Genomic DNA, 20389 nt, shown 5'->3' on the forward strand with positions numbered 1-20389 from the left:
GCAAGACCCTTTGTTTCTCCTAGTTGAAGACAACCCCAATTGGAGTTTGGGATAAAATTTCTTCCAACCAAAATTTTATTTGATAGACAGGAAGAATAGGATTCTCTCTAGAGCTCTAAAAGGTTGGGGGGAGCACCAGATAAATTAAGAGTTTGGGGTTAATATATATATATATTCAGTTCAGTCTCTCAGTTGTGTCCAACTCTTTGCGACCCCATGAATCGAAGCACGCCAGGCCTCCCTGTCCATCACCAACTCCCGGAGTTCACTCAAACTCACGTCCATCGAGTCGGTGATGCCATCCAGCCATCTCATCCTCTGTTGTCCCCTTCTCCTCCTGCCCCCGATCCCTCCAAGAGTCAGGTTTTTTTCCAATGAGTCAACTCTTCGCATCAGGTGGCCAAAGTATTGGAGTTTCAGCTTCAGCATTAGTCTTTCCAATGAACACCCAGGACTGATCCCCTTTAGGATGGACTGGTTGGATCTCCTTGCAGTTCAAGGGACTCTCAAGAGTCTTTTCCAACACCACAGTTCAAAAGCATATATATATTACTATATGTAAAACAGATAATCAACAAGGACCTCCTATACAGTGTAGGGAACTTTATTCAATATTCTGTAATAATCTATATGGGAAAAGAATCTGAAAAATAATGCACATATGTATGTATATAACTGAATCACACTGCTGTACACCTAACACTACCACAACATTGTAAATCAACTATGCTCCAATAAAAACTGAAATTTTTAATTTTTTACAAAGCAACTTTAATTTCAAGTTAAGTTTATTATCACTCTCCCATGTCCCACAAATTAGCCTAAGTCCTTTAAAGTCATCACACAACAGATTTTCTAGGAAGGGAAGTAGGCTCAGGAATTGCCTACCGTGGGATCTGCATAATCTACGAGCAGGAAAACGCTAAATACATCTCCACCTCCTACGAAGGTAACAAGCTCCGAGGCTGTTGACAGCCAAGAATAAACCTTTGAGAAGTCTCAGTGTTCGCAGGCTGCCCCCATTTGTAACGTCTGGGTTTGTGCCCCGTCTTCCCACAGCGGGATCTCGTCGTGCAGATTGAACACTGACTCAGAAAGGCCGGTCACAGGTGGGCTGGTGTCCAGGGTTCTTGTCACTCAAATGAACATGGACAATGACCCTTGTCGGGTCCTGCAGGTGACAACCTTTCCTCAGCAGTCACAGGTGAAGGCACAGCGGGCTCCTGGCAGTTCCACTTCCAACCATCAGTGACAACTAGCAACGACAGTCCTCCTAACAACGTCACTGGGACAGAACCTCAAGATTCTTAAACAATGGTTAAAGTAAGAAGAGGTAACAGGTACAGCTGAGTGAGAGCCCCACACATGACCACAAGCCACTTTCAAAACCTCCACAATAGAATAAGCTCGTCTTTTCTGCAGAGATAACTTCTCAATACCATAGGGCAGCTCCATGCTTTACACTCTCAACATTTCCTCTTTAAAAATCCATTAGAAACAGTAATGCCAAGGCTTCCCGGATGGCTCAGGGGTAAAGAATCCACCTACCAAAGCAGGAGACACGGGTTCAATCCCTGGGTGGAGAATATCCTACATGACTCAAAGCAACTAAGCCTGTGCACCACAACCACTGAGTCTGTGCTCTCCAGTCAGGGAGCTGCAACTGCTGAGCCCAGGGGTCACAAGTACTGAAGGCGAGAGCCCTAGAGCCCGTGCTCCACGACTGGAGCTACAGCAGTGAAAAGCCCGTGCACAGCTGGAAAACAGCCCCTGCTCGCCGCAACCAGAGAAAAGCCTTCTCAGCAACAAAAGCCCAGCACAGCCAAAAACAAAAATAAAATTAGTCTACAAATAGTAATACCACTACAAGCACCTGTAATTCATTTACTTTGGGATGTGGAAGCTCACCCCCAGGGCTCACCGCCACCTCAGCTCACTCCAGGATCAGAGCTAAGATGCTCTTATTACATCCACTATGGATTAGTGTTCATCTGATGAGGAGTTTGAAAAAGCAAAACATGGAAACTCCACAGATGACCAGTGGCACAAAGCCACGTTCACCCCGACAGTTCAATGCAAACCTACTTCATTTAAACCCAGTGTTTCTTGTGGGTCAACCAAAGGAAGGAAAGATGCAAATTTTCATCATTGTCGGTGGGAATGTAAATTGATACAGCCACTATGGAAGACGGTATGGAGATGCCTTAAAAAACTAGGATAAAAACCACCATATGACCCAGAAATCCCATTCCTAGGCATATACCCTGAGGAAAGCTAAACTGAAAAAGACACATGTATCCCACTGTTCACTGCAGCACTATTTACAATAGCTAGAACATGGAAGCAACCTAGATGTCCATCGACAAATGAATGGATAAAGAAGTTGTGGTACATATACACAATGAAATATTACTCAGCCATAAAAAGGAATGCATTTGAGTCAGTTCTGATGAGGTGGATGAACCTAGACCCAATTATACAGAGTGAAGTGAGTCAGAAAGAGAAAGACAAATATTGTATTCTAATGCGCATATACAGAATCTAGAAAAATGGTACTGAAGAATTTATCTACAAGACAGCAATGGAGAATCAGACATAGAGAATAGACTTATGGACAAGGGGAGAGGGGAGGAGAGGGTGAGATGCATGAAAAGAGTAACATGGAAACTTACCTTACCATATGTAAAACAGATAGCCAACGGGAATTTGCTGTATGGCTCAGGAAACTCAAACAGGGGCTATCAACCTAGAAGGGTGGGATGAGCAGGGAGATGGGAGGGAGGTTCAAAAGGGAGGGGATATATGTATACCTATGGCTGATTCATGTTGAGGTTTGAGAGAAGACAACAAAATTCTGTAAAGCAATTATCCTTCAATAAAAAAATAAAAATAAAAATAAATAAATAAAATATAATAAAAGCACTAAAATTCCTACCATGTTTAAGGCAAAAGTAAGGCCCTGAACACTTGAACTCTGTGGTCTTCACCTCTCAAATTTCCTCACTGATACTTAATTCAAGACCAAAGTCCAAAATGGCAGGAGCTGCTGGCTTAACTTTGAGTCTAACATTTGACTACACACACCAAAGAACATACACACCTGACAACCTCCCCTTTCTATCTTTGTGCAAAGTAACTGATTCACAATATTTTAATCAACAGTCTGTATACAATGTTTTTTTTTTTTCTTTCTAGCTGGCTGGATGGCATCACCGACTGGATAGACATGAGTCTGAGTGAACTCCGGGAGTTGGTGATGGACAGGGAGGCCTGGTGTGCTGCGATTCATGGGGTCGCAAAGAGTCGGACACGACTGAGCGACTGAACTGAAATGAACTGAGACGCTTGTAGGATCTTTCTGACTTCTGTATTCTAAAATTGTATGATGCTGTGGACTCCCTAGTAGTCCAGTGCTTAAGACTATACCTTCCAATGCAGAAGCTGCCAGTTCAATCCCTGGACAGGGAGCTGAGATGAGATACCACATGTCTCATGGCCAAAAAGCCAAAACATAAAACAGAAACAGTGTGCAGTAAATTCAATAAAGACTTTAAAAATGATTCACATCACAAAACATTCCTTAAAAAATAAATAACTTGTTAATGCTATATCATGGTGGAGGGTCTTATACTGAGTACTTATCTTAAACAGCTGAAAGCACCTTGAGAAAGAGCATTCTGCAGGATGTAAGACACTGCTAATTTTTTTCAACAGTGTTTTAGAACCATTTGTCTCTAAAATATTGTGGCTATATTAACTGACAGGGCTTCCCTGGTGGCTCAGTAAGTAAAGAATTTGCCTGCAATGCATGAGACCCAGGTTCGATTCCTGGGTCAGGAAGATGCCCTGGAGAAGGGAATGGCAACCCACTCCAGTATTCTTGCCTGGAAAACCCCATGGACAGAGGAGCCTGGTGGGCTACAGTCATTGGGGTCACAAAGAGTTGGAAACGACTGAGCAACTAACATTCATTCATTCATTGACTAATAAACTCTAGCTTAGAAAACAGAATCTAAAAATGAGAAAATTAATCTAGGCCCAAGATATTATGTTTTAGTGCATAAACAGGAATCCAGCCAAAGTGGTAAATGATTTTAAGGACTGCTCCAAATGGACTGCAGTTTAAAAGCACAGTGAAAAGTGTGGCTGATGAGCCCAACTATTAGAAAGGCAATGATATCGTGGGCCATTAATCTCCTTAAAAGTTAATACCAGGGAAAGCACAAGTCCTATTAAATGAACAGTAGATACTGCCAATTAGAAATTGAAAGGTACTGTATCAACTACAGAAAATACATTTTGAGTCCCAAAGGAAGAAAAAAGTTGTCTGGTTCTATCTTTGTAGCATTTGGACATTTCCCTGACATGTTCGGTAAGGCGAAAATAGTCATCCTAAAAAAAATTCTGTGAGCTACATGAATTATGGTAGACACTGCTGTGTCCCTGGACCTCTTTGTCCCCTTGATTCTTCTAGGTCAAGAAGCCTCGGGACTTCCCTGCTGGTCCAGTGGCTAACACTCTGAGCCCCCAGTGCAGGGGGCTCAGGTTCCATCGCTTGTCAGGCAGCTAGATCCTGCATGCAGCCAAACAAATAAACAACTTTTTCCTAAAGGAAGCCTCCTACCTGAGAGTTTTGGCTACCAAGTTGAACCAAACTGTGGCTACTTGGGGACATTTCCATCATCCCTTACGACGACGTACATATGGCCAAGTGCTAAGTTCTGGCTGATGGGGAAGTGAGCCCAAGACTCTGAATGCTCCCTTCCTTCTTTGTGATTGCAGAGGCTAATTTTTAATACATTTTATTGGAGCATAGCTGGGTTAGTTTCAGGGGCACAGCAAAGTGATCAGCTATACGTATACATACATTCATTCTTTTTCAGATTCTCTTCTCTCCAGTTTGCTCTGCACCAGTGGGCGTTTTCCGAATCTTTGTGGTGGGAACTTGACAATAACCAACAGAGACCTACTGTGTAGCACAGGGAACTCTACTCTGTAACAACCTGGAGAGAACCCAGTGCCGGACAGATCCAGTGGAAAAGAGACACCACCATCCCAAACTGCTCACCCTGGCCTGTTGAAGTAAAGAGCAGTAACCATGTAAGTCTATGTGAGCCTTGGTATTTCAATCTTTCCATCACAGCTGCCGAGGTTGCACCCTAATCCATCAACCATGTGATCAAGGCCCTCAGATGAGCTGTAAGCAAACGAACCAAAAAAAAAAAAACCCTCAGGAAAGAGAAATTTTGAAAATGAAAAATAGAGGGTCCAGGAATAAAGAAGAAAGGTAACCATGAAGCAAGTTGAAAACTTGAAAATGACCAACTTTCTTTGCTTCTAAAAACCACTTTAAAATCTTTGTAACACTTTAACATGCAATATTCAGATGTATGGGGGCTTCCCCCATGGTGCAGTGGTAAAGAATGCGCCTGCCAACACAGTTTGATCCCTGGGTGGGGAAGATCCCCTGGAGAAGGAAATGGCAACCCACTCCAGTATTCTTGCCTGGAGAATCCCATGGACAGAGGAGCCTGGCAGGCTACAGTCCATGGGATCGCAAAGAATCAGACACAGCTTGGCAACCAAACAACAACAAAAAACAATTCAGATATATGCAGTTTAGACCTTTACTTCTGAAATGTAAAATAAAATATTCTTCTGCTATAGAAGAAAGATGAGCTACTTTGGGAAGCTAAGCAGGCAAGCATCTCCCCCTGAATTAAATTTAATCTAAATATACTGTACTTAAATATTTGTTAAAGGACTCCTGCCAGTTACGTTAATAGAATTTTTAATTGACATTTATTTGCTGCTTGGTTATTTATGTGAACATCCTGCCTTCAGAAATGCTTCAAAGAAATCCACCCAAGAAAAGGCATATAAATGCATACACTTTACTGAAAGAATCATTAGCTGAACTTACAGGTCTAAAGCTCCATGTACATTAGGGACTGAAAATTAATTTTGATGCTAAAAAAATTACACACCTTGGATGTACAAATGAGGAATCTGAAGACAGGGTTGCTTTTCAGATTTCACAAAACAAAGCTGTGATTACCTATTGCTCGACATAACACACAAGGCATATGCCTCATCCCATGACCTTTACAGGGCAAGAAAACATTTGAACCCGAAAGTAAGTTTTAAATAACCGTGATTTTCTTTGGAGACTTTCAAACAGTTTTGTTTTGCTTATGACTGAAGGTGATGAGGGAAGCTGGTGTGATTATTTTGCTTTATGACAGACTCAAAAGATACCCAACACATAATTTTCTGAGAAATAATCTGAATGGACGCTAATGATCTGACATACTGTCTAGTCGAAAAAAATAATTACAGATTATTTTAATGGCTATAACTTGTTTGTACAATCCACGATGGGCTTCTGGAGGTTGTTTGTCATCACTGTATAAGTATGTTTTTTTTTTTTAATTTGTATTGTTTAACCAAATATGCTTAATGCTCTGTCAGTTGATAAGAGATAATACAAAACACTCAAGATCCTTGTCTAGGGGGCTCACTCCCCCATTCTCCACCTCTCAGATCAGAGTGTTCCCACCAACTCTGAGGTCTCAGGAACCTATGGTATTTATGAATCTCCCTATCCATTTTTCACTCCCAGGGTGCATACACATGGCCCTGCCAAGCCTGCTTTATCCTAGGAATCTGTTCAGGGTCCCAGGAAGTAGTGAACAGCCCCATTTTAGCTCCTTCTTCCCACCTCTGCTAACACATTTATGAGGTCAGGTCATGCTCTGACCCTACCTAAAAGCTTCCCAGTCCAGTGCTTAACACTGCTGTAGGTTCTAGATTTTTCTTCCAAGGAGCCCATCCCATGGATCAGGGTCTTGCTTTGTTCTCAGGCTTGGAGTACGTCACCTGGACCTCTCATATGGATGCACCATCCACCAGAGAGAATCTGCCTGTGTCATCTTAGAAAATCAATCTCAATCGACAGCTGAATGGTCACATCCTTTGCCTTAACTGTGGACCCAGCCAGCCATGCTCCAGGTTAGCCTGAGTCTCAGCCCAGCAGGTGTCCCCCAAGTCCAGCTCCCATGCCTATCCCTCTGGCTGACCAACACAGCTCATGACATCTCGAAACACAAAAATCAACAGCATCTGATTTAAGTCTGTGCGAGGAATAGGAAATGGGAACCCATTGCAGTATTCTTTCCTACAAAATTCCAGGGACAGAGGAGCCTGGTCCGCTACAGTCCATGGGGTCGCAAAGAGTCAGCCATGACTGAACACGCACACAGGGCACTGTGTAATAACCCCAGATCCTCCAGACCTACCACTGGGCTGTTTGCTCACCAGTCCATGGCATGACACTGCCCTTGGGTTGGCATCCACGTTTCCCCATGTTTCTCTCTCCACCCTTGCAGATGGGCTGTCGGTCACTTATCTGTGAGGTTGTGTGACTCACAGCTCTCCTCCCCGCCTCTCACCACCAAAAAACCGACATGCAAAGTATCAAGATCAAGCAGTGTGACTGGAGTGCATGAGCGTGACTGTATTTAAAGGCTCTTCAAAAAACAACACGCATGCACTCCTACCAATTAGCCCCTGCTGTCATCGTCGTGGTAGCTCAGAGGCTTTGCTCTTTACCCACGTAGCAAGGACAGGGCTTTAAGTCTGTGTGAGGCATAAAAACAAGAGGCTGTGTGATTCCAGCTATACGTCAACACGGAAAATGCAAAACAATGGAGACAGGAGATCAGTGTCTGCCGAAGGCTGGGGTGGGGAGGGATGCAAAGGTGAAGCACAGAAGATTTTTAGGGCCATAGAACTGCTCTGTACGGCACCGTCATAGAGCATACATCATTATACTTTTGTCCAAACCCACAGAACGCACAGCACCAAGAAGTGTTGAAGAAGTGCTGGTCACTCAGACATGTCCGGCTCTCTGCAACCCCATGGACCACAGCCCACCAGTGGATTCCTCCGTCCATGGAATCCTCCAGGCAAGAATACTGGAGAAGGTTGCCATTCCCTTCTCCAAGGTATCTTCCCGACCTAGGGATTGAACCTGGTTCTCCTGCATTGTAGGTGGATTCTTTACCATCTGAGCCACCAGGGAAGTCCTGCAATAGCAACAGTGACCCCTAATGTCAACTGTGGGCTCTGGGTGACGATGAAGTGTCAGCGCAGGTTCATCAACTGCAACAGAAGTACCACCTGGTGGGGATGTTGATGGTGGGGATGCGATGGAGGTGGTCGCACAGGAGACGGGAAACCTCTGTACCTTCTCTTCCTCTGGCTGTGAACCTAAAACGGCTCGAAAACAATAAACTGCTCTACAGCAAGAAATAAACAACTTGTAAAAGACAGAGAAGATACCACCCTTAACTAGAAGGATGAAGGAAGAAAAAACCAGCATTTCTCCACCTCCTCCCACATTCTCAGCACGGCTCTGATGCAGTCACACAAAGCCCATTTGATACACTACACAATCCATGATAAGACAGTTATCATGACCCCCAAGTTGCAAATGAGCACACTGAGGGTCACCAAGTTTAGAAAGGACGCACCCAGCCCAAGCTCACACACTTAGTTAGGCAGTGATATCAGGATCCAGGACATGCGTTTCTAAGTTACACAGTGTTCACCAAGTCTTACTTTTGTCATCAAATGGGTGCCATCACAGATCCATAAACAACTACAACACAGGCAAAGATAACGGTTTGAAAAGAAATGTGACCAAAGTTCTCCGAGATCAGAGGGAGGGAAAGGCCATTCCTTCTCAGTGTCCTGGGGCCTGAGCACAAGTGGGCGGGGGTGGGGGGGCGGGGAGCTTCCAGCTAAGTGAGGGGCGTCTACGCCTCTGGAGCTGTTTTTCCAGATTCTTCATGCTGGATACAGACACATCCTCCCTCCGATAGCTCCCTCTGTCCCCGCCTATTTAGGGTGGACCATCAGAGATTCTTCCACTTAAGATAGAAGAAAAAAAAAAACAAAAACGTGAGGCTAAGTGCCCTTCTGACTTCACAGCTACAGAGAGGTTTTTCATCTGCCATGCAAGCTGCTGCTGACACCATCACCAAGGTCAGGTATTAATTAGCCATTTTAAAGATACAGGGAGTGTGACGCCAAGAGGTTAAGTGACTTTTTTCCAAGGGTCCTACTTTCAGCAAGAGGCACAGCTGAGCCACTCACCAGGCCAATCCATGCCTCCATGCAGACCTAAGGAGCACTCTTACTGCACAGAAGTCAGCCACAGAAACACCAACTTATTTTACTGAAACACCAGCAGAATCCAGTCCAGAGGTGCCCCTCCATTTAGCTATTAGTAGATCACCCCAGAAGTCAAGGGTCAGAGTCCCATTACCAAGCAAGTCAATGTCCAGCTCTTGTCAGTTTCCACAGCAGGCTAGCCACCCTTTAAAAATGCCTAGAACAGAACTTCCCTGGTGGTCTGGTGGCTCAGAACCCGCCTGCCAATGCAGGGAACACAGGTCCAATCCCTGATCCGGAAGATTCGACAGGCTGAGGGGCGACTAAGCCCATGCACCACAACTCCTGAGCCTGCGCTCTAGAGCCCTAGAGAGTGTGGTCCACAACGAGAGAAGCCACCTCAATGAGAAGCCCTCGCACCGCAACTGGGGAGTGGCCCCTACTCTCCAAAACCAGAGGGAGCCTGCGCGGCAGGAAGAACCAGAGAGCAAGGAGGAATCAGAGCAACCAAACAGGTACAAATAGTAAGTAACTCGTTACATGCTTATAACAAAAAAAAAAAAAACTGGAAAAGAAGTGGCTCTCAAAACATCTCCCACCCAAACAAGGAGAGAGACGATACCCATGTTGCCTGAATTTCAAATCAACTTCTCATACCTCTGAGCCAGACAAGTGAGAGCCTCAGGAGTGAAAGGCCAAGCAGAAAGGACTGACAAATAAATCATGACATCAGCTCTGCACAAAACATCTTTTCCAAAAATAAGTTTATCATGATGAGTCCATGCCATCCACCAAAAAGCTGACTGCGTCACAAACATGCTTCATACAAAATGCTTAATATTAACCATACTGTATATTCAAACAAAAAAAAAATCAGGCACATAGTAGAGCCTCCATAAATAACCTTTCATAGATGGATATAAAAATCGTTCCATTCTAGGTCAGTGGCATCCTCTGTGGACCGAAGTGGCTGCTGGCACCCCGGACAGGGTCCTTGCCCATCAACCCAAGACCTTCCTCTGCCAGGTCCTTGCCCCATCAGGGAAGAGCTTCGAGATGTGTCCTTTACCACGACCAAAGAAATTCAATGACATACATATAAACCCATAAAAGTCCTATGATGGTAAGCACTTTTGAAGCCCTGAGGACTTATAATCATCTAAATCACAAGAAAAACTGTCATAATGAGTGGACAAGATGAGAGACAGCATAGGAGAGTCAGGGAGAAAGAGAGGTCAGAGGTGGTTTGAGGGCCATCAGATCTCACCCCATCCTTTATCCAGGATGGATACAAAGGGGCAGGGGTGAGAGGGTGAGGGGAGTACAAAACCTTCAGAGACCCACAAGGCCCCAAGCACAACTACTCAGGATGAACGGAAACCTCCGAGGCTCTACTTTTGAAGATCTGATGGCTCCGCTTCAAGTGTTCTCAATTTGGCATTCTAAAATTTTTCACTGCTTTAAACAGTTGCAAAGGATGTCATTTCCTACGTACTGCTGACATGACATTTTGAATAAAATTGCTCTATCACTCCCATAAAATATATTCAACGGAATAATCTGATCTCTCCCATCATACATTTTCAAACAGACATAAATAAGCTCCTTACTGGTTAATTTGTGTAGCGTTCCTTTTTATCCTTGAAGTCACAGATCCTCAGACTCTTACCCTAACATGTGCTTAGTTAGTTGCTCAGTCGTGTCCAACTCTTTGCAACCCCATTGACTGCAGCCTGCCAGGCTCCTCTGTCCATGGGGATTCTCCAGGCAAGAATACTGGAGTGGGTTGCCATGCCCTCCTCCAGGGGATCTTCCCAACCCAGGGATTAAACCCAGGTCTCTGGCATTGCAGGCAAATTGTCTACCATCTGAGCCACCTCCCCAAAGTCTGTGCTGGGTCTTAGTTGCTGCATGCAGAATCTTAGTTGTGGCATGTGAGATCTGGTTTCCTGACCAAGGATCGAACCCGGGCCCCCTGCACTGGGAGCATGGAGTCTCAGCCACCAGACCACCAAGGAAGTCCTTCCCCAAAGTCTTTTATGGTTCCTCTGACTTTTCTTCTCTGCAGCAACCACAAAAATTCATATGTGACAAAAACTGTAAAACATAATTAAACTTCTCAAAATTTCTCTGATCACAGAATAAGAATTACCTTTAGGCTTAGGCCACTGCCAACTGTTTTTAGTCCCGAGCAAAAAACAATCTATAACGTTACAAATGTCTGATGATTAAGCATAAAAAGGTAATTGTCATATGTTACTGTTAAGGGTGGAGAGTCAGGGTGAGGCCTTGAGAAAAGGAGGAATCGCTGCAAACACAGAGTCTGTGTTTAGTGTCACAAAGCATGCACCCTAGGGACACATCCTTCTCCAAAGTGGATAAAGGATGGCTGAGGCGGGGGAGGCACAGCGATGGGGACACTCCAGGCAGATGGAAGCTGATTCCCCCAGTCGACCCGTGCACAGCAACCCTTGGAAAGATGTCAGTGCACAAAGGACTTGGGAAATGCCACTGGAAACCAGAGGACAGGTCTGCTGGTAACAGGTCTGGGGCCCAGGGCAAGAGGGCACATTCAGGTCCACAGACACGGACCACTTCCACGTGGAAATAGTTTTAACTTACTTATCAAAGCAAACTAACTGTGAATTACATTCTATCTGCCGACACTGACAAATATATCTTCAGTGGACAGAATCAAAAAGGATGTAAAAATCTGTGGCTTATATATGACTACAGGATGGCAAAATGCCAAAGATTACTAAATTTAATTATGATCACTTGTCTGGGTGTTCTGCTGATGGGCTAGCAATGTTTGGATGAGTAATAAAATAAATCAGTAAACTGTTTTATATGTGTGAATACATGTGTGCATGTATGTGTGTGTGTGTGTGTGTGTAGAGAGAGAGAGTCCATAAAATTTGTTTCTGCCTTCAGTTCAGCAAAATCATGTCTAGTTAAAAAAATAAGAGAGAAACTCCAGACATATAATTTGTCTACTATTCACAGAAATCATCTGAGATTAAATCATACAAATATACTTATGTGAGGGCTTCCCTGTGGCTCAACTGGTAAAGAAATTGCCTGCAATACTGGAGACCTGGGTTTGATCCCTGGGTTGGGAAGATGCCCTGGAGACGGGAAAGGCTACCCACTCCAGTATTCTGGCCTGGAGAATTCCATGGACTGTATGGTCAATGGTGTTGCAAAGAGTCAGACACAACTGAGTGACTTTCACTTTCTTTCACTTATGTGCAATCAACTGGGTCTTAGAAAGCATTACTACCAACAAAGCTAGTGGAGGTGATGGAATTCCAGTTGAGCTATTTCAAATCTTGAAAGATGATGCTGTGAAAGTGCTGCATTCAATATGCCAGCAAATTTGGAAAACTCTGCAGTGGCCACAGGACTGGAAAAGGTCAGTTTTCATTCCAATCCCAAAGAAAGGCAATGCCAAAGAATGCTCAAACTACTGCACAATTGCACTTATCTCACACGCTAGTAAAGTAATGCTCAAAATTCTCCAAGCCAGGCTTCAGCAATACGTGAACCGTGAACTTCCAGATGTTCAAGCTGGTTTTAGAAAAGGCAGAGGAACCAGAGATCAAATTGCCAACATCCGCTGGATCATGGAAAAAGCAAGAGAGTTCCAGAAAAACATTGATTTCTGCTTTATTGACTATGCCAAAGCCTTTGACTGTGTGGATCACAATAAACTGTGGAAAATTCTGAAAGAGATGAGAATACCAGACCACCTGACCTGCCTCTTGAGACATCTATATGCAGGTCAGAAAGCAACAGTTAGAACTGGACATGGAACAACAGACTGGTTCCAAATAGGAAAAGGAGTACATCAAGGCTGTATATTGTCACCCTGCTTATTTAACTTATATGCAGAGTACATCATGAGAAATGCTGGGCTGGAAGAAGCACAAGCTGGAATTAAGATTGCCGGGAGAAATATCAATAACCTCAGATATGCCAATGACACCACCTTTATGGCAGAAAGTGAAGAGGAACTAAAAAGCTTCTTGATGAAAGTGAAAGAGGAGAATGAAAAAGTTGGCTTAAAGCTCAACATTCAGAAAACGAAGATCATGGCATCTGGTCCCATCACTTCATGGGAAATAGATGGGGAAACAGTGGAAACAGTGTCAGACTTTATTTTTGGGGGCTCCAAAATCACTGCAGATGGTGACTGCAGCCATGAAATTAAAAGACGCTTACTCCTTGGAAGGAAAGTTATGACCAACCTACATAGCATATTGAAAAGCAGAGACATTACTTTGTCAACAAAGGTCCGTCTAGTCAAGGCTATGGTTTTTCCTGTGGTTATGTATGGATGGGAGAGTTGGACTGTGAAGAAAGCTGAGCACCGAAGAATTGATGCTTTTGAACTGTGGTGTTGGAGAAGACTCTTGAGAGTCCCTTGGACTGCAAGGAGATCCAACCAGTCCATTCTAGAGGAGATCAGTCCTGGGATTTCTTTGGAAGGAATGATGCTAAAGCTTAAACTCCAGTACTTTGGCCACCTCATGCGAAGAGTTGATTCACTGGAAAAGACTCTGATGCTGGGAGGGATTGGGGGCAGGAGGAGAAGGGGACGACAGACGGTGAGATGGCTGGATGGCATCACTGACTCGATGGACGTGAGTCTGAGTGAACTCCGGGAATTGGTGCTGGACAGGGAGGCCTGGCGTGCTGTGATTCATGGGGTTGCAGAGTCCGACACGACTGAACTGAACTGATACAATTACAATATTTTCATCAAAAAATCTAACGTGCAAAAATAAAAATTTTAAACTGCTGTGTCTTCAGAGAAGAATCTGTGTGAAGGGTTGACTTCTCCCAGAAAGAGGGACTCTCCAGCAGGAAGCTCTGAACTTCCTCAGCAACCACAGGTCTTCTGTCTCTCCAGGAAACGGTCACGGGACTAGAATGGCAACTCTGCCCTGGGCCTGCAGCCTGCTGGCCTCCCCCATTAGACTGTGGACTTACCAAACCTCCACAGCAGGGTGAGCCAATGTGTTACAATAAATCTGGGTAGGTTGGGTGGGGTGTGTGTATGTGCACGCTTCTATTCATTCTGATTCTCTGGATCAACACAACACCAAACTCTACTCTGAAATCCCACTGTCTAAGCCCCCAGGACTTTGCATACAAGCTGTATTTGCCCAGCGTTCACAAGGTTCTAGGCTCAGGGCACAATCCATTCACACATCAGTCACTTGCTGAGAACTGGAGTCAAACAAGGCAGACTGTCCCAGAGACCAAACAGAAGGACGCAAACTGGAGAAATGACCCTGGAACAGAGGCATGGTCACGGAAAGAGGGCACAACCCTGGAAGGTCGGCAAGGCCCAGGAACGTGGAGCCATGATGAGAGCCTTCATAAGAAGCAGTGTGAGGTCAAGAGGCTTGTTTAGGAACTCAGAGGAAGAAGAGAAATTGAAGTGCACCTCTCCAAAAGGCTAGAAGGAGGTAGAAGCGTGATGGAGACCAGAAAGATGGCACTGAGGTTTCCTAGACAGACGACACTGGACAGACGCCCTGGAGAGAGGACACTGAGGGCTCCTGGACAGATGATACTGAGGGCCCCTGAACAGAGGACACTGAGGCTCCTAGACAGATGGCACTGGGGGCTCCTGGACAGAGAATACTGAGGGCCCCTGGACAGAGGACACTGAGGGCCCCTGGACAGAGGACACTGAGGCTCCTGGACAGATGGCACTGGGGGCTCCTGGACAAAGGACACTAAGAGCTCCTGGACAGACGGACTGAGGGCCCCTGGACAGAGAATACTGAGGGCCCCCGGACAGACGGCACTGAGGGCCCCTGGACAGATGGCACTGAGGGCCCCTGGAGAGAGAATACTGAGGGCCCCTGGATAGACGATACTGAGGGCCCCTGGACAGACGGCACTGAGGGCCCCTGGACAGACGACACCGAGGCTCTTGGACAGATGACACTGGGGGCTCCTGGACAGAGGATTCTGAGGGCTCCTGGACAGATGACACTGAAGGCCCCTAGACAGAGGACACTGAGGGCCCCTGGACAGAGGACACTGAGGCTCCTGGACAGATGGCACCGAGGGCTCCTGGAAAGAGGACACTGAGGGCCCCTGGACAGATGATACTGAGGGTCCCTGGACAGAGGACACTGAGGCTCCTGGACAGATGGCACTGGGGGCTCCTGGACAGAGAATACTGAGGGCCCCTGGACAGAGGACACTGAGGGCTCCTGGATAGACGATACTGAGGGCCCCTGGACAGAGAACACTGAGGCTCCTGGACAGATGGCACTGGGGGCTCCTGGACAAAGGACAGTAAGAGCTCCTGGACAGACGGACTGAGGGCCCCTGGACAGAGAATACTGAGGGCCCCTGGATAGACGATACTGAGGGCCCCTGGACAGACGGCACTGAGGGCCCCTGGACAGAGGACACTGAGGCTCTTGGACAGATGACACTGGGGGCTCCTGGACAGAGAATACTGAGGGCCCCTGGACAGAGGATATTGAGGGCCCCTAGACAGAGGACACTGAGGGCTCCTGGACAGAGGACACTGAGGGCTCCTGGAGAGATGGCACTGAGGGCCCCTGGACAGAGAATACTGAGGGCCCCTGGACAGAGGACACTGAGGCTCCTGGACAGATGGCACTGAGGGCTCCTGGAAAGAGGACACTGAGGGCCCCTGGACAGAGGACACTGAGGGCCCCTGGACAGAGGACATTGAGGCTCCTGGACAGAGGATACTGAGGGCCCCTGGACAGAGGATACCGAGGGCCCCTGGACAGAGGACATTGAGGCTCCTGGACAGAGGACACTGAGGGCCCCTGGACAGAGAATATTGAGGGCTCCTGGACAGACGGCACTGACGGCTCCTGGCTCAGGGTCAGAGAGCAGGGAGGTTCACTAGTCAATGTCAAAACTGGGGAAAACGGCAGTCCCCAAGGACCCACTGTGCCAAGGGGGGTGAGCCTGTCTGAAGGTGAGTGAAGACTTCTCTTGCTCTGTACTAGGGTCACAGTAGTAAAGGGTCTGCCCACAGCAGGAACAGGGTCCACTGAGAGCTGAGAGCCCCCCACAATGGACCACCAGGACCAAAGCCCAGTCGGGAGCAGCCGGAGGCCAAGATCCCTAAGTGGGAAGTAGGGGAGCAAGGAAGAGAGCTGACGGGTGGGCTTGGGACTCCGACAGCATTAACCGTGTGGAATAGGGACCAGACCACAGGGCAAGGAAACCCACAGGACTAACTCACCCTCACTTCCACAAAGAATTAAACACTAGCCTGATTTAAAGTACATATGCTGCAGGGTTAGGAAGCAAAAGAAAATAAACACATTTATGACTAACACCAAAAAGGAAAATCTCATAGTCCCGCTCTGTGCTTACGATTTTCCCATGGTGCAGAAAAACCCAAATAGCATCTGATACAATTTACATAACTTTACATAATCTCACGATTACCATTTGGCAAGGAAACTCCAGAACAGATCTCTTCGTTTATTTGCCTCCAAAAAATGACAAAATGGAAAACAGTCTGGACGGAAGTTTTCCATTCCTCTTCTTAAAAATCTCAAAAAGCCAAATCCACCACTTTTCCTAATAATAATTTTCTTGAATTTTTCACATTAAACCATCTAACATTTAGTCAACTCCAAGAGTCCACTTAGATTTACCCTTTCTCTTTGACTCTATAGTATATATATTTAATTTTCTTATTAGTGTACAAATCAAATTCCAGTTACAATATTAGACAGCCAATGAAAACAATGTGATTGTTTAGGTTTTGCTAGTATTGGTAAAATGTCGTTAAATTTTTTTAAAAAATAGGAATTTTAAATGCTGATTGTCTCATGTAACACGAAGTCTAGTTTGAGTCCACAGTTATACAAGGGTTGCTGCTGCTGCTGCTAAGTCGCTTCAGTCGTGTCCGACTCTGTGCGACCCCATAGACAGCGGCCCACCAGGCTCCCCCGTCCCTGGGATTCTCCAGGCAAGAACACTGGAGTGGGTTGCCATTTCCTTCTCCAATGCACGAAAGTGAAAAGTGAAAGTGAAGTCGCTCAGTCGTGTCCAACTCTTACAGACTGGTAGGTTCTGTCACCCACTCACATTATAGGGTCTTGTGTACCAACGGCCACATCTCTTATTTCACAATCAACTATAGCCAAAACAATAATTCCCCCAAAGAGTCCAGCACCAGCTTCACAACCAGGCAGGATCCAGTCCCACAACCTAACAGAAGGCACAGTCACACTTTCTCCCAACACTTCATGAATAAACATCCCTGTATTCAAATAAGTTACCTATTAACTAACTCCAGTCATTCTGATTCAACCTAGAATGGCAAATGGAGTCATTCTGGCAAGACTGCAGAGTTTGCAATTCAAATTACGGAAATTTTAATAATGGGGAAAATAAAAATTAGTGGCATGAATCCTAAGGCACCAGAATTCCAATACTGTCCTTGCAACAGTAGAAAGCGCACATAAATACGATACCTCTCAATGTATAAGCCAGGGGCTGGGAGGGTAGGCATTACTTGGACGGGCATCCTCGAATGTGTTTACATGCAATCTCACAGGAGCATTCCTTTCCGGGATTCTGCGGGTACCTGCCAGGATGCCAAAGCTCCCCAAGCCCAGACGTTAAGAGGCAATGTTGTTACTTCTGAACAAATAACAGTCAAACAGTCACTGGGTTAAACGATTTCCTTACATTATCACCATAAACAATAATTATTTGGCAGCTGCCCTTTGCAAGCGTGAACGTGCTTATGAATAAATCGAGCTGTATTGATTCAGCAAGCTGAAATGCTTTACATTTTGCTCCGGTATTAAGAGCTATCATCCTCCACTGCACTTAGTGAGGCTTTAATGTACTGTGCTCCTTAATACTTTTAATAAGAAAGATTAGTGGCTATTAGCTCTGGAGCAGGAACACTGCTCTTGGAATGGCCAGTGGGTCACTAAACCCAAGTCTCTCTGAACCTGTCTTTATTAAAGGATCTCTCTTAACAAACTACCACAGGGCTGCTGCCATGCTGCTTCCTTCCTCCTAACATCAACGGTGTGATGATGGCCTGCACTGATTCAAAGATTAATCTCACTTACAAGGGCAAGGCAGGGACTTCCCTGGTGGACCAGTGGTTCAGAACCTGCCTTGCAATGCATCGGACGCTGGCTCAATCCCTGATCAGGGAACTAAGGTCCCATATGCCACAGAGCAACTAAGCCTGCGTGATCAACCAGGTATAGTTGTGGGATGTACTTGGTTCTCTGTACGCAAGATTTCCACCTACTAAACCCATACGCCACAACTAGAGAGTCTGTGCACCTTGATGAAGTTCCCCTATGACTCAACAAAGATGTCACATACCACAACTAAGACCCAAGGCAGCCAAAATAAATGCAAACAAACAAAAAGAGCAAGGCAGGAACATACAGGACTGCAAAAGATGCCTTGGTATGCTTTGGTAAAAGATCATCTTGGTAAAAGATCATCTAAAATTTTAAAAATGACCCTTTTTCAGGGAGGTGACTTTAGAAGACAGAAAGCTACTTGAAGAATCCCAAAATGACCTGAAAGACTGGGGCCCTGCACCCTACATGTGACCGGAGAAGGCAGTCCTCTCCCTTCCCCATTAATAAAATCACCCAAAACTCCCGTCCTCTCGCTTGATGCAGCAGTATGTTGAAACTGACATCCACGTCTTGACTAGTCTCTCAGAAACTGAGGGCTCCCAGATCTCAGGGTTCCAAAGAGGAAGCAGAGTCTACAATTCTGTATCGGGTGAAATTCTATCCATGGCAGGCAAGAAAGGACTCAAACGCTCATCATGATTTCCCCACCGAGTTTGCTCCCTGATCCACAGAAACATCACCGGCCCCAACAGTCACAAAGAAACCTGACTTCTGTGCTTTGCACAGACTCCCGGGCTGGAATTCCACTGATTCTAATCCCACAGCAAACTCCATGCTTTGTGTACCCAACAGCAAAACCCGTGCCCTCCTCCTCCTCTCCTTCCCATGGATCACAAACCAAGGCAGGTCACATTGGAAAGCTCTTTAGAGATTATACACTAGCACCTCTCATTTCAAAGAGGAGAAGATGGAGAGGTCTTACCCAGGTCCCTACAGGAAATGGCGGACAAGAACTCCCATGTCTGGCTCCACCTCCATGTTCCTGCTTTTCCCACCCCGTGATTCCTGGGATCAGTAAGAAAATCTTTAACCACACAGCATCTCAAACAAATACATGAGGTGTCACGGACCACTTTCACTTGTGTTAAATAGTCTGGGACGCCTTTCAAGTTTAACCATGACAAAGATCAAGCAGGTACAGCTGTGGGATACACCGTGCGATGAGCTCTGCAAGACAGAAAACCACACCACCAAGAATCCTTGTGCAAAAACACATCCCATGATTCCCTCTGGAACGAGCTGCTATCTCTGGCTACAAAGCAATGATTATCCTGCACTACAGCAATCAATAAACCTCTTGCCCCGTGAACCTGCGACTTCCTGACTTTGTTCTCTGTACGCAAGATTTCCAAGCCGTGTATCGATCACCTACTCAATTTTGTTAAAAGTTCTCTAAAACGAGCAATAAAGAAATTCTCCAATTAGCATCACTTGGGATGGTCTGAACAGACTTCAGATCTTTCAGTCACATTAATGGTGTCTCTTTCTCACGAGGTTTCCCCATTTTTCACTTGCAATTTGTCATTTTAAGTGTGCCTGGGTCTTGCCTAAGAGCACGAAGTCAAGAGGATACAAATTTGATGGTGTTTCTGAAACTAGGGTGGATGCCACATTTTTCACCCAAGCGAGAAAGAGAATTGATTCATCAACTCTGCCCTCTTTTCTAAAGCTACAACGTGGATTTTTTTTTTTTTAACTAAATGAACCCATCAGCTCTTAAGAGTATTAAAATTCTGTACCCTGGAACTTCTCTCTAAAACGACCCCCTGGAGGATGTATTATAAAGTGAAGAAGCCCACTCACATCTTCTCCAAGTGTTTTAAAAGTGTCAAAATTTAAGAGTAAGGCTTGAGATAAGCAAGGACGGCAAAAAGGCAGGATTTCACCCAGAAACAAGGCAAGATAACCCATCAGCAGGAAATAGAGAACAAGACCTCCACTGTCAGCATCACTTCGGCCTTCCTTTCCCTATCTCCAAAAACCCACACAAGGACTGATTAAGCTCAAAG

The 20389-nt window shown here is 45.6% G+C and overlaps 1 protein-coding gene across 4 annotated transcripts in view; it reads right to left on the reverse strand.

Moving 5' to 3' along the window:
- SFMBT2 (Scm like with four mbt domains 2) overlaps positions 1-20389 on the reverse strand; it is a 178203-nt gene that overhangs the window by 131292 nt on the left and 26522 nt on the right. The gene's annotated exons all lie outside the window — the stretch shown is intronic.

The sequence above is a fragment of the Bos indicus x Bos taurus genome, chromosome 13, assembly GCF_003369695.1.
Source record: "Bos indicus x Bos taurus breed Angus x Brahman F1 hybrid chromosome 13, Bos_hybrid_MaternalHap_v2.0, whole genome shotgun sequence".
NCBI lineage: Eukaryota > Metazoa > Chordata > Mammalia > Artiodactyla > Bovidae > Bos > Bos indicus x Bos taurus.